This window comes from Taeniopygia guttata, chromosome 37 (assembly GCF_048771995.1).
Source record: "Taeniopygia guttata chromosome 37, bTaeGut7.mat, whole genome shotgun sequence".
Lineage (NCBI taxonomy): Eukaryota > Metazoa > Chordata > Aves > Passeriformes > Estrildidae > Taeniopygia > Taeniopygia guttata.
Window position 1 is genome coordinate 3,484,186 of NC_133062.1, and position 15,815 is coordinate 3,500,000.

The 15,815-nt window shown below is 50.9% G+C and overlaps 1 pseudogene; it reads left to right on the forward strand.

Annotated features, from left to right (window-relative positions):
* The window catches only part of LOC116807532 (uncharacterized), a 1,256,502-nt pseudogene that overhangs the window by 244,813 nt on the left and 995,874 nt on the right, over positions 1-15,815 (forward strand).

The window sequence follows — 15,815 nt, forward strand, 5'->3', positions numbered from 1 at the left end:
GGAGCAGCATTGACTCTTATTGTGTTAGGTGTTCTTTTCAGTTCACGTACTCGGGCTGCTAAGGAAGAGGTGGGTTTTCCATCCCACTTCCTCATGTCTTCTCCATGCTCCTGAAGAAAAAAACAGAGGTTTCCTCGTGGAGTATATCCTCTCTCCTTGGCTTGGGAGCGCTGGCTCCTAATGGCAGAGATTCTTGTGGGTTCTGGTGAAATATGGTAGCCTTCTTCCTTAAGTTCCTTTTTTAGTTTCTTATGACTCTCTTCAATCAAGTCCCGGACTTGCTCAGCCAACCTTGTTTTCACGGACGAGACATGGGTACGAAATGGGGCGGTGACCGTATCCTCGTAAATTCTTAATTTATTGGCTAAGACACCCACCCTGTCCTCACCTTCTCTCCACTGCAGTGTTGCCAGGTAACGAGAGTACATCTCTGGTCCAAGCCGTGCAAATCTCAACCACATTTGTGATGTGCACTGGACACAGTCTGGACTCTTAGGAAATCTTCCGTCTTCAGTGAAAATTATCTCCAACACAGCCAATTCCCTCAGGCATCGGATACCTTGTTCCATGGTATTCCATTTTCCTTGGAGCACCTGGAGGTCTTCTTTACAAAGGTATCTGTCCCTCACACTTGCGAGCAGTCGCCACCAGAGGCTGAGAGTTTCTTGGGTTCTCCCAATCCCCTGGTCAGTGACCACATCCCGGGATAGTGATCCCAGTTGCCTGGCCTCACTTCCATCCAGAATGGTGTCATTGGCTGCAGCGTCCCAGATGCAGAGAAGCCAGGTGAGGATGGACTCATTTGTCTGGCAGGTGAATTCTCTCCGCAAGTCACGTAGCTCACCCAGGGATAGAGAGCAAGTGATGATCTCTGGTTCCGTCTCTACCGCTGGGTGCGAGGGTCCTGCAGTGTCCTCGTCAGTCACTATGCAGACTGATTTGCTCCTCGATTTCTTCTTCTGAATGGGGGCAACTACTATGGGTTCAGGCTGCTCTGGTTTGGTGATGGTTTGTGTGGAGATGCTGATGGCGCTTTCGGTTCCTTCCTCCTCTGTGCCGGTCTGTGTAGACATAGACACTTTTGCTTTGCTTTTTGTTTCTTCCTCCATGACAGTCTGTGTAGACACGGACACTGTTGTTTTCTTTTTGGTTCCTTCTTTCTCTGTGTCAGTCTGCGTTGACATGGATGCTGTTGTGGTATTCTGTACGGGCACGGACACTGCTGCTTTGCTTCTTGTTTCCTCTTCCTCAAGAAGACGCTGCATCACACTATGTATGTTTTGCTGCACGACACTATGTATGTTTTGTTTCTAAGCATGTTGCAGACTGTGCAGAGAAGACAAAGAAGAACTAACAACAACATTATGCTGTCCTTGGCATCCAGAGGGAACTTAACATTTTCAAAAACTGCTGTGTCAAGCCTGAAAGGTTGGAAAAAATCAATCTTTACCCCTCCCCGCAGGGGCTGGATAAGGTTGCCGAGGCCCCAGACGTAGCAGCCTAGATTAGGACAAGCAAACAGAATTGAGTACATATTCCAAATCATGTTCATTGCCTCAGAGGTCATAATGCAATAGACATAGTAGACCAATAAAGCAATTCTCATACCATACCCTGGTCTACACATGAGCATTACAATTGCCACATAATTCCCCACATTCGGGAAAATATAGAGAACTAGGTATGAGACCCAAAAAAGCATGTTAAGCATCATAGTGAATAGGTACCCTCTACAATACAAGACTGTAATTCTGACTTCTCCCAGTACTTTCTTGCCCCATGTTGGGTGCCAAAATTATGTTCTGGTTTGAAAGCAAAACCAGTGAGAGATTCCAAGTCAGAAATACAATTTATTGGGAAAAGGGGAAAAGGACAAAAATACATGCAATAATACAAAGGGAAAGACTACTGACAAAGTCTGAATACAACCTGGCCAGCGTGCTGGTAGCAGTCCAAATTGGAGTAGCTGCAGTCCTCTTAGGATGGCAGATGTAGTTGCTGTGTCTTCTCGGAGAACCTGTGAAAAGGCTGCCCCTCTGTCTAGAAATCCCCAGTTTTATCCAGGTTGGAATGCCTAGCTCCTCCCCCCTGGGCAGAGCATCTTACAATGGGTCGTTATGAGTCACGAGGTGTGTCCTTAATCACCTGCTCCTGGACAGTGTTATCTCTGAGTCATGTGGCAAGGCATTGATGGGGCTATTAACAGCAGATAAGGAAAACTGCCCCAAGGCAACTCCTACTCAGATGGTAAATAGGAAAACGTTCTTTTTTTAATCTTGGACACAGCACCACAGAGTTCCTTGGCAAGAGTCACTCTGCCCTTGACTGGACACTTCAGGCACACCAAGGAAACAAAGCAACAACAAAACCAAACAAAACCCTGGCAATCAAACCAGAAATGAGCCAAAAACTGTCTGGGTGTCTGGGTGTCTCTGTGTGTGTGTGAGTGTGTGTGTGTGTGTCTGTGTGTCTGTGTGTGTGTGAGAGAGAGAGAGAGAGAGAGAGAGAGACAAAAGAACAGTGAGGGCAAGGATAAAAGGAATACAGCCTAAAACCTAAACACAACTTAAGCTTAACAGGACTTTACTGGTACTTTAGACTTCAGCATTTAGGAGAAGAACAGCACTTAACAGCATTTAACTTTACTTATAACCTAGGACATAATGATTTAGCAGTGGAATAACACTTACTTAACAATATTCAACTTCACTTATAACTTCTATTCAACTTCACAACTTACACAGAAGAACAACTCTTAGCAGCATTGAACTTCTCTTACAGCTTGTGACTTAACCTTACCTACAGGCCTGACTGGCTCAGCTCTCCAAGGCAATCAAACCCCTCAGACTGCAGCATTTCTGCCACGTTTCCCTGAGCACAGGCACTGGTGTGTGCACACAGACACAAAGAGTCACTACAAGGCACCTGTGAGAAATTCCCCTGAGCAAAGGGAAATGCTCCCTGTGGAGCCATTGGCATCTCTCCAGGGGATGAAGGGTTGAGTCTGGAGGAGACAGTGTTTGTGATGATCTCCAGAGGAGCTGAGCCCAGAGGATGTTGGCCAAGGCTGGGACCCAGCGAGCATTTCTCAGCTGGCAGGGGGAATGCACCAGCAAAGGCCCCATGGAACCAAAGGATCATTGTGACACTGTAGGGCCTTCTGAGACCAAGGGTCCATTGTGACACTCTGGGGCCATGTGAGATCAAGGAACCATTGTGACACTGTAAGTTTTCATGGATTAATGGAGACCACTGTGACACTGCTGGCCTCATGGAAGCAAGGGGACCCTACTGACGCTGTGTGCCTCAATGGAATGTAGGCAGCATTGTGACACTGTGAGGCCCCATCCAAACAAGGCTCCATTGGGACACTGGGAAACCCCATAGAAAAAGTGCTCCAGGGTGACACAGAGAGGCTGCCTGTAATCAGTGGTCCATTGTGACACTGTGGAGCCAAAGGAGACCATTGTGACACTGCAAACCCCCATGGTCCATTGGTCCAAAGGTGTCGGAATCCGTGGGTATTGGTGATTCCGAGATTGTAGAAAGTCTCTGTCTTTCTGCCCCGTTGCCAAAGAAGAAGCCATAATTCGTCTGTGCTGTTTTCAAGGTTGTTTATTCTTGCTTATCTCTAACATGTTCTGCTGCCCTGCCGCAGGTCTGTCCTGCAGGGCAGCGTGTGGGACTCTGCCCCCAGTGGGATGTTACAAACATTATATACCAGAAACTACTTGTGCTATATTTACAATAATGTGCTAATATCTATAATCTACGTTGAGCAGTGTGTCCCCAGCCTAAACCAATAGAAAAATGCCAACACTACAGTGAAACATGGAGGGCATGAAGAAGGAGGAGAAGGACAAGACACACCCAATTTCCTCCATCTTGTCCCCTCTGAACCCCTAATCTAGAAACCTAAAATTTTACTTTTGCACCCATGTCACACTTAATTATTACTCTTATCAAACACTCAAAGCTTGTAATTCATCCTGTAAGATTGAAAACTCCTCTCCATGGACAGAGATCACAGACAGTGTCTCTCAGGGCACTGTACAGGGGGGTTCCTGACCCCTGCCAGGGTCCCAGACCTGCCAGGGCAGCCAGAGGGAAGCCCTGGATTCCCCCACAAAGGTCCATTGTGACATTGCAGGACTCATGGAACAGAGGAGTCACGTGACACTGTGGGGCCTGTGGAACCATGGAGACCATTGTGACACTGCAAGGCCTCATGGAATCATTAGGACTGTTATATATGTGTAGGATAAGTCGTGCAAATAAAATTGTCATCTATTTTGTAGTTATGTACTGTTAAGTTATACTCTTATATGAAGTTTTTAAAATGCACAAGCCTGCCACAGTGATTGCAACACAATGTCAAAGCCACCTGGACAAGAGAAGGAGGACTTTTTTTACAAGCAAATGAAAGTGGCCAGCCTGGAGATGGATCATCCATCAAGGTGGTCCGAGGAATGCCTGGACGATAAATACATGATAAATATCTGAGACTGAGATAGTCAGTGCCATCAGGGAGATACATCTCAAAACCAAATTCCTGGAATGCGATCACAGGTCTTTATCACTCTCAGGACATGTATTGTTCAACTTGCCACAGAGAAAAGAACTCCACGTGAATACATGCACTCCAAAAAGGAAGACAAGGAACTCTGCCTCAGGCAAGAAAAATTGTAGAAAAATCGGTCAGACAGGACAATCAGTGTGAAGCATAGAGGACCCTCTGCTGCAGCAGTCAAACGAGTGTCTCATCCAGTGCCAATTCTGGGCTCAACACTGACTTTTTTGAAATGGCTTTTTTTTTTTCCCCCTCAAAATTTATATTTGGTACATTTAATAAATTTTATTAAATTAATAACTAATAACTTGTAATCTTTCATTTATAACATGTTTATCACATTCTGTTTCTCACGATAAGCACAGTTACCCAAACATAAATTTGACAAGCAATGAGTTAATGGATCCGGGTACTGTTAACTACGAACAAACCTATTTATCTATTTCTGCTAACTCAGCAACATCTAATTTAACTATCATCATAACTTGCCTAAAAATCTTAAATCTTCAAAATAAATGCCTCACAGAGGATCAGAAACGAGACATCACACCATGATCCATGTGATCAAGTGAAGCCAACTTTACTCTTCAGAAATCTATATTTATAATATCTTCTAATGTCCACGTCCCTCTAGCTAATACATGATTTACCAGTCCTAACAGTACACACATCTAAGACTAAATGCTAATTGGATACCTAATTCTACACACACATTGCTGTGGTCATCTGGCCCACCCTTAGTCCTCTTTATTTCCCACTTTTTCGAACTTTGCTGATAACTTGCTGATTCTCGCTAACTCTTCTTCTGTCTACAAGTATTCACTGTCCTTGGTCTTTGAATGCATTACTTTGTTATCAGAAGACTGGATTGTGTCTCTGCTGAATGTGTCCATTGTCCTGCAAAAATTGCTCAGCATCCCCCAGTTTGGCAGAACGTGGATTGGCTACTCAGGTGAACTTGGAGTTTGATAGATTGCACTTGTTAGTGAAGAACTTTGAATGTGTTCATGTTTCCGCAAGCAAGAAGGGTTTGAGCAGGCTGCCTGAGGTGTATCAACAGCTTGCACCATGACCAAGTGCGGGAGTGAAGACCTGCCTTCCGAGGACCTGAGAATTGTTTCTGCTTGACGATGAGAAGAGAAACAGGGAGCATGAGATTGAGAGCACACCAGAAACATCACCTCCTGAGCCGGACAAGGACACCTTACCAGAGACATCCCCAGCTCAGACAGAGAACCTCAGAGAACAGACACTGGCAGACATCGTGACCATGACTTTTCCCGACCAAAATCCACCGTATCCTTCCTGTGGTTCCTGGGTGAACTGTGTGTTGGGCTTGATTGAACATCTGAGGGTAGCCCACGGGAAAAGGAGGGTTTGCTTTCGGTGTGCTAAATGGGGGTAAGAGATGAGTACTTATCACAGCATTGTTTGTCACCTTCCTAAATGCAGGGAAACAGCGGAAATGGCTTCAGCCAGGGAGTGGATCTGTGAGGTATGTGGCAGGGACTTCAAGACAAAAAATGGTCTGAGACAACCCAAAAGATTGGCACACTCATGGGTTAGAAATCAGGAAAGGGTCGCCGTTTCCCACCCAAAACAGACTTCCAAGCCAACAGAAGATGGTGGAGTAAAGAGAAGGAAGAACTCCTGATAAGACTGGAGGGCCAGTTTGAGGGGAACAAAACCATCAATAAACTCATTGCAGAACACACATCACAACCAAAATGGCTAAACAAATCAGCACTAAAATGAGATTTCTGCTCAAGAAACCAGCTGAGGATGTAGATAAGGAACCTGGAATGAGTCATGGAACCAGGAGAGCCGCTGTGTGCCTGAGAAGGGACTTGGCCATTGATCATGAGAGGAGTCAGATGCCTGGGAGACCAGCAGCTGGAAGGAAAACAGATCCCAAGATGAGTCACCACCCTGATAAAGATAACAACAGCTGGGAAACACCAACCGACAGAGGGAGGGGCAGCTGCAGGCCCATTATCTCAGAACCCTCAGTGAATTGCTATCATCTGGGGCAATTCACACCTTCCCAAGGGAATTTCAAGAACTTTCTAGGTGCCCACAGCAGCCTTGGGGCTCCGCACAGCTGGGGACAGATACTAGCAGTGACAAATGTCCTGGGACCCCTCCCTGCTCTGTCCATGCCCCCAAGGGCACAGAGCAGCCTCCTCTCTCGGGCTCTTGCCTGTTTTCAATGCCTTGCCCAGGTGCTGGCCCTGCCCCACAAGGCCTGGGCTGAGTCCTGCCCCTGCACACTCCGCCAGGCTGAGATGGACACTGATGGCTTCTGTGCCAGGCTCTCCCAGCCCAGCCCAGCTCCCTGCAAGCTCTGCCAGCTGCCCTGAGCTCTGGGCAGCACCAAGGGCCTCTCCCCAGCACAGCCCAGCCGGCTCTGGCCCCACAGCTCTGCTCAGGCCAGGCTGCTCTGGGCACTGCCCCACGGCCTCAGCCCCTGCCAAGGGCACAGCAGCAGCTGCAGCTCAGCCAGGACTCAGCCCCAGCCATGGGGGAAGGGGCTTGGCCAAGGCCAAAGGAGCTCCCTGGCTGCCCTGCTCCCCTCTGGCTGAGGTGCTGAGAGCTCTTTCACCTCTCCTGCACCAGAAATACTCAGGGTTGTACTCACAGAGTCAGTGGACATTGGAACATTCCAGCTTCAGGAGATCACTCCAGGAGCTGCAGCTGCATTGTCCTGCAGCCAGAGGTTCCTGTGCCAAGGGCTGGCAGTGATTCTGCCCCAGGCACTTCTCAGCACCTTCCCAGCCCTGACTGATTGAAGCTCTCTGTGCCTGTGTGCTGTGCCCGGGCTGGCTGCAGGCAGTGCCCCAGCCCTGCTGGGCTGGGAGAAGAACTGTTCATCAAGAGAAATGATCCTTGGAAGCTCTTGGTGTTCAGGAGCTGCTTCTGTGCCAGGAGCCTGGCCCAGCTCAGCAATACAGACACAGCACAAGGACTTCAATGACCCTCTCTGGCTTTGTGCTGAGGCCCTAGGCATCAGTCCCTGGGAAGGAGCTGAAGAAACCTCTCAAGAACTCAAGTCAGAATCCAACTCCAAAGTTTCTTTGACTTTTAATGAGTCTGAATGAGGGACACAAATGAGAAAGTGTCTCCAGGCCCCAGACAGAGCAGAGAATTGGAGGCAGTGATGACAGGTGGGGACAAAGAGAAGCCAAGTCTCAGTGCCCTGGGGCACAGCAGCTTCTGTGCCACCAAGGGCTGTGAGGAGACACCTTGTGCTGAGGCACTGGGGCTTCCTGTACAGCCGCAGCCAGGCTGGGCACTGTCACCTCCTTATCCTGCCCTCAGCATCTTCCCCTAGCCCACATCCCAGTGGCCTCAAGGATCTGCTGGAAGGAGTCCCTGGGGAGCCTTGGTCAGGAATGGACCTGGGGCCTCCTTCATGCTCAAAGGGACTGCAGGTTTTTCGAAGGACTTTGGCTTTTGCCTTGGAGACTCTGAGAGTTTTGTTCAATCATGGCCTCCAATTAGCTGCTGTAATTAGTCCCTGGAGAGGCTTTGTCAGTAACAACAGAGCATGGGCTCATTAATGCTTCAAGGAACTCAATTATTTTAAGGTACTTGGTGTTTCCCCTCTGATACAGACTCTGTGAGAGGTTTGTGCAATCATGGCCTCAATTAATCTGTTTTAACGAGTCCTTTGAGAGCTTTCTACTGACACTCAGTGGGGCTCATTAATGCTTTGAGATACTCAGTTGTTAAGGTACTTTGGAATATCCTTTCCACACTGAGTCTCTGAGAGGTTTTTGTGCCATCCTTGCCTCCAATTCACTCCTCCAAGGAGTCCATGAAGAGCCTGTGTTGGGGATGGTCCTTAGTGGGACCCATTAATGCCTCAAGACTTTGACTCCTGGAAAGGCTTGTGCCATCTCCTCTCAGGCCCTGAGGTTCCAGGGCTCAGCTCCAAATGCACCACAGGGCTCATTAGGATCAAGCAAGTCCTGACGAACCATGGCTCTGCCTTGATTTCTCTCTGCTCTAGTGCCATTCATTAAGAAGGTTTCCTACAATATTTATGGAGTGATATTTTAAAGAGCTTCTAGGAAATATGTATTCCTGTTTTAAAGGGTCTCTTTTATTGCTGTTCTTATTACACAAGAGGAGATTACAGAATGCAGTGACTGATAATGATCCCAGGACTCTTTTCAGGAGGTCTGGCCTGCTCAGAAAAGCTCTGCCTGGAGGTCTGACCCAGCATGGACAACCTTGCTCCACATTCCCCAAGCCCATCCTGTCTCTCCTCACTCACCTGGGACCTGCTTTGCTTGGAGAACTGGCTGCACTCAGGAATAAAGGGCCTTTCTTTCTTTTTGTTTTGTAGCAAATCCTGAGTTTCCCCATTGAAAACAGATACCCTCTGTAAGAGGCAATCTGAAGACCCTCACTCATTTGCCTGCCGATTGCCACGAGAAGGAACTCCCTTCCCCCACTGCAGTTCCGGCTTGGAGAAGGCAACAGTGCAGGTGCAGCCGCTGTACCGTTACGTTCTGTTCCGAACGAGGCCCGGCAAGAACTTGGCAAGGACTTGCCGAAGACCCAGCGTGGACCCAGCTCAGAGCGGCCCTCTGCAATTCCTGCTTCACTCTCCACCTTTAAGCCAAATGAACTGTTGGGGTGACTCTGGTGGTCTTTCACTGAAGACCCCTCATCTGCCTCCTTAACACCGTGACAGACGGAGATCAAGAACCCTCTCCCCAAGGACTGAGACTGAGACCCCTACCACAGAGAGTGGTGGTGGGGGGGAATGACATGACCTGTTCTTCTCCAGTAACTTCAATGGACTTATTCATCATTGTGTTTGTTCAGCCTGGATGATTTTCTGTAGATACACCTGTTCCCCCCATAGCAATTTCAATAGACTCTCATTGTTTCCCCCTTTCCCTCTGTGGACTATAACTGGACCCCTGGGTTGGGCAGGATTTTGGAGACTCTCCCCAACACAACAAGATGGATCCCCATCGTCCGGACCACTGAGGACCTCGCCTGTGTTGGTAGCTGTTCCCATCCCCCCTTCTCTCTCTCTCTCTCTCTCCTTTTTATTTCTTTCTGACCCCACTATCGCATTTATTGTTTTTTGGCCCTTAATAAAGGTGCATCTGTTGTGATTAAACTGATAGTCCCCTGCTGTTTGTCTTTTGCACTTTGGGATCGGCTAACGAACCTTCACGACACCCTGCTATAAGCGGATCGTGACACCCTCCTCAAGTGTGTTGCAAACCCAAGGTGGCCAAGTGCCTCCAAGACCACTCCAGATCTGCCCTGGGCCAGCTGTGAGGGTGGATCATCAGCCCAACCTGCACTGGGCCATTGCAAGGGACTCTTGCCATGGTCACTGCACTGACCCCACTGCTGGGTTTGGGTGCCATGGCAACCCTCATCAGTTCAAGTTTCCTTGGAAACCACCCCAGGACACCTTTCTGCAGCCAGGTTCCATGGCCACTTGCCTGCAGAGCTGTTACTGCCCTCGGCTGCCATGGCAGCCCTCAGGACAAAGCAGTGCCAGGGCTGTTCCAGGCACAATTGCAGTGCCACTCCTTGGTGCCACCAGGTGCCACAGCAACAGCCACAGGGACCCATTCCTTAGTTTGGTGCCACAGCAATCAATGCCTGGAGGCATTGTGATGGTTGTTTGCCATGGAAACATGCCCTGGGCCTTTCTTCAGATCTGCTGTCACAGCCCAGAGCCAGAGGGGATTCCTTGCCGGGGCCTTGTGCCATAGGCACCTGCCCTGTGCCACACTGGCCGGTCAGGAACCGCGGAACCAGCAGCAAACGGCAGTGCCAGGCCCAAGGACAGGTCAGGCAGACAGAAAGGGGCAGTGCTGGGCACTGTTTCCATGGCAAGCCTCACTGGGTGTGACACCTGGGACACCTTTCCTGTCAGGTTCCATAGAAACCCCTTTTTGGGACTGATGGCACGGACACTGGCACTGAGACGCTGCTGGGCCAGGTGCTGAGCACAGGGCTGAGCACACAGAGATGGTTTTGCTCTTGCTGAGCTCCCACTGAGCCAAGGCCTGTCCTGCCCCCCTGGGCCACGCTGGGGAGGGGCTGGGGCTGGCAGGGAGGTGTGGAGGGGACACAGCCAGCACAGGTGACCCCGCTGGCCCTGGAATGCCCCAGCCCATAGGACATCCTGGTCAGTGTATAAAGTGGGGGGAGTAAGGAGCAAGGGGAACTTTTGGAGTGAGGGCTTTTGTCTTCCTAGGTAACTCTTAGGCAGGATGGGGCCCTGTTTTGCTGGTGCACAAGGTAAGCACCAAAAACACAGACACCAACCTAAGGAAGTGTGTAATTTATAGAATGCAAAACAGCAAAAACTGACAAAAGGAGAAGCTCTGCAAAGGACATAGTCATTAGCCAAAGCTACAAAACCAGCTCAGCAATGCACCCAACCATCACTACCAAAGATTGCCTACATTGATTAAGATAGATTTAGCAGCAGTAACTCTCAGACTTTACCATCACCCAGACCCACACAGCAGCTTGGAAGAAGCTGTTGCAGCCAAGAACTGCAGAGCCACTCCGAGACACTGGAAATTCCTGCAGGTGCCTCCAGCCCCAGATGAGTCGCCAGCCTTGCTGTGAGAGGGCCCAGCTCTGATACTGCTCAATAAACAAACTGACAGCAGTGTGGGAGCATCTGTTTTCATCCTCCTCTTGGGTCCCTCCCAAAGCCTGGCCAGGGCCCAAGGAGGAACCAAGGGAGCTGACTTTGATCCTACAGCCCCAAGCCAGATGGGGCCTTGTCCACCTTCTAAATACAGAAAGGTAAAGCCATGTTTGACTAATGAACACATCCAGTGATGATATTGCTAATAATGCATTGTTCAGGAGCAGTTACAAATACAAAATTGGATTAGAAAGTTCTCTTTGGTTACAAGATGCAGCTGAGGATGTGTAATCAGTTCCTATCTGTTAGAGGTGGTGTGCCCAATTCTGTTAATTGGGCAGTTTACTTTATCTCTTCCATAACCAATCATCTCTCTGGGAAATATCTTCTGCTAATGGGCCATTGTATGTCACTGCATGACTGATAAAAATGAAATCATCCCATTGTGAGATGCTCCACCCAGTGGGAGGAGCCAAGCATTCCTGCCTGGATATAATCTCAGACTTCAAACACCACAGCCAGCCTTTTCCCACTGCATTCTCAGAGGAGCAGCTTTTCTTCTGCACTGGATTCCCATAGGAAGATTCCCAACAACACCACTACTGGACCTACAGAGGCAAACTCCACCCTGCTCCAGGATCACTGCTTGAACAGAAGCACACCTGTCACTGCAGGAGGACTGCAGCCACCGTTTAATTGGACTGCTGCCAACACCCTGACCCACAGTGTGTCAGGTCATATTCTGACTCGGTCAGTGGTTTTTCTTACGTTTGTCCCATTGCATTTGCATTTTTGATATTCTCCTAGTGAAGGACTGCTCCCTTTGGCACACAGGCAAATCCCATCCTGCCTTTTTCCTTCCTTGCCAGACGAGGAGCTGAAGATGGAGTCCAGAGTTGACAAATCCCCATGGCAGAACCTCATGGAAGAGGCTGTTTTGAGCGGCTCCATGGATCAGGAATCCAATGGGGAGGAAAAGCCCCAGAGATCCCACAGGAGGAGAGGCTCCAAACCCAGCCCAGGGTGCTCTGAGGAGGAAAAACCCAACCTGTGCCAGGAAGGTGGACAGAGCTTCAGCAAGAGGTCAGAGCTGGTGGTCCATGAGCAGCTTCAGAATGGGGAGAATCCCTACAAGTGCTTGGAGTGTGGAAAGAGCTTCAGACAGAGCTCTGACCTGCTCCGCCACCAGATGATCCACACAGGGGAATGGGCCTACGAGTGTGGGGAGTGTGGGAAGGGCTTCAGGTGCAGCTCTGAGCTCATCACCCACCAACGCATCCACACCGGGGAGAGGCCTTACGAATGTCCTGAGTGTCCAAAAAGGTTTCACACCAGCTCCCATCTCCTTCTGCATGAGCGGATTCACACAGCCGGGAGGCCCTTCCGCTGCCCTGACTGCGGGGAGGGCTTCAAGCATAACTCCCACCTCGTCAGGCACCAGCGCATCCACACTGGGGAGAGGCCGTACAGGTGTCCCCAGTGTGGGAAGAGCTTCACCCAGAGGTCAAACTTGACCAGACACCAACGGAGGCACCAGTAAGAGAAGCCCTGCAAATGCCCTGACTGCAGGAAGAGCTTTGTCCAGCTTCATCCTCTATTGGAGGACCCATGTTGGGAAGAGATCTGGTGACCCACGTTCCCTGTGATCCATGCTGGGAAGACAACTGTTCCTTTTCCTGCCCCTGGCAATGACATGATGTGGGGTCAAATGACGTGAGGGTTTGGCCATTGTGTTGCAATTACATTCACTCTCACACTGATGTCATTGCCAGGGGCAGGAAAGTGACTGTTTCTTTCCCCCAAGGAGAAGGGCATCCTTTCCAGGAAGGAAGAAATATGTGTCTGGGAAGAGACAGTCGGTGGTGATGTACTTTTCCCTGTAAATGGTTTTTCTTATGATTTCTGTGTTCAATATAGTTTCTGTTCCTGTTCAATATTGTTTCTGTTCCTGTTTGTTCTTTATCACATTGCTGTTCTCAATAAATTGTTCTTAGCTCAGGATCTTTGTCTTTTGTGCTTTCCATGGGAGGCAGGAGGGCAGCAAGCTGCACTGCAGTATTACTGGGAGCAGGAAATTGGGGAATCCCGTTCCTAAACCTGGGCCCATGGAAATTAGGATTGCGAGCTGGTCCCAGCCTTGGTGGCCATGGCAACAGCCTTGGGAGCGGGTCCCTGGCTGGGGCTGTGGGAACCTCTTCACTCTGGTGCCCAGGGACAGGACTGGAGGGAACGGCTGCAGCTGAGTCGGGGCAGCCTTAACTTGGATCTCAGGAAAAGGTTTTTCCCCAGAGGCTGCTGGGGCACTGCCCAGGCTCCCCAGGGAAAGGTCACAGCTCCAGGGCTCTCTGCACTCCAGCCACATTTGGACACCACTGTTAGGCCCAGGCTGGCATTGTTGGGGTGTCCTGTGCAGGGCCAGCAGTTGGATTCGAGGATCCTGATGTATTCCACCAAGCTCAGCCAAAAATTCTGTGGTTCTGGGATCCCATGACCCTGGGAATGGGAGTGCAAATGGTTGCCATGGCAACAGACTCTGGCTCCAGGCCTGAGCTGGTGTCCATGGCAACCACCACTGGCATGGGGTCTCCATGGAGCTGCCCAGGGACTGACCATAGCAACAGCAGCTGGGGATGGTTGCCACGGAAACTGAACAGAGAAACAGGGGCTGAGGTGGATGCCATGGAAACTGACCATAGCAATGGGGGGGTTTGATGATAGTTTCCATGGAAATTGACAACAGAAATGAGGCCTGGTGATGTTTGCCTACTTAGCATCAGATTTGTCACACACACTCAGAGGGGTTCCATGAGGACTTTCCAAGAGTCTCCAGGCTCTTCAAGAGCTTGAATATCGCACACTGAGACAGGGGCTCCATGGAGACCTCCCAGGGCTTTCTGGGGACGGTAAGGAACTGAGTAGTCAGAGGCAGTCACAGCCATTCCATGGTGACATCCCAGAGGACCTTGTGCTGCAAAGCCACCGGTCTGTCACAGGCACTCATGAGGGCTCCACGATGATATCCCAGGAGTCCCCAGGCTGCCAAAGAGTCAGGATGTCCCAGACACTCACAGGGGTTTCTGTCACCGGCAGAGTGGGAGCTTCAGGCAAAAGCTTTATTTCTTTATTGGAGAAACTCCTGCTGAATCATGAGGTGGAGAAATGATACCCAGCAGCCGCCCTGAATCCCCGAAAACTCTCCAGGACGTTTAGACTTCTAAAATTCCTTTAAGAGAGGAGCCTCTGAGTGGCTGGATCCAATCCCAACTCCAGACTTTCTCAAAGGTGTAAAAGATTGGACAGGTGGAATTGAACTTCAATTCAATTTGTCCCAAAGGATTAGCGATGGAATACCAGATATATTTATAGAAATATAAAGGATCAGTTCATACCGAGTGCTATCACACAGCACTTACAGGGTGGCCAGGGTACCAGACCCAGTCAGCATGGGTTTACAAAGGGTAGATCATGTCTGAGCAGCCTGGTCTTCTATGACCAGGTGACCCATCTGGTGGATGCAGGAAGGGCTGTGGATGTTGGCTATTTAGACTTCTACAAGGCCTTTGATACTGTCTCCTACAGCACAGTCCTGGAGAAGCTGGCAGTCCACAGCTTGGACAGGAGCACTCTTTGCTGGGTTAGGAACTGGCTGGATGGCCAGGCCCAGAGAGTGGTGGTGAATGGTGCCGCATCCAGCTGGGGACAGTCACCAGTGGTGTCCCTCAGGGCTCTGTACTGGGACAAGTTCTATTTAATATTTTTATAGATGACATGGATGACGGCATCAAGTCCATCATTAGTAAATTTGCATTCCCGTCTTTCCCCCCCCCACCCGGCCCTCCTTCGAGGGGCGGTGTTGGGGCGGGGGGGGTCTCTCTCGGCAGGCCGGGGCCGACAGGGGTAGACCCGGCGTCCTGCGCCTGGGGTAGACCTGTTGCGCCCAAGCCCCAGGGTAGACCAGGCGTCCTGCGCCTGGGGTAGACCTGTTGCACCCAAGCCCCTGGGTCGACCGGGCGTCCTGCACCCGGGGTAGAGACCGGGCGTCCTGCCGCCAGGGTAGACCTGTGTCACCCAAGCCCCGGGCTAGACCCGGCGTCCTGCGCCCACGGTAGACCTGTTGCACCCAAGCCCCGGGCTAGACCTGTTGTCCCGGTGCCGGACGTCTCCTCCGGCCCCCGGCTTTAACGCGTGTGCCTGCGCCGGGCTAGGCCCTGTCGTCCTCCTCCGGCCCCGGCCTCCGGCTGCCCGGCCGGCGGGGCAGACCTGTTCCTCTGGAGCCCGGGTAGACCTGTTGTCCCGCGCACGACCGACCCTCCGGCCGCCTGGCGCCGGGCTAGAGAGGGAAGGAGCCGGCCGGCAGGAGCCGGCGGCGCTCCCGCCTCCTCCTTTGTGCCCAAAGCCACGGCAGCCCGGCTCCTGCCTCCCTTTCTGCGTCCCTCGCTTCCTTCGGCCGTCCTGCCCCGGGCTGGGACGGGGCCGGGCCGGGCTGGAGCGCCAAGGAAGGAAGGCCGTCAAAGCAGAAGGCCGGGCGAGAGCCGAAGAGAAGGCTTCTCGGAAAAGGGGCTGCCGCCTCTGCCGCGGGCTGTGGCCCTGCCGGCCGAAGGC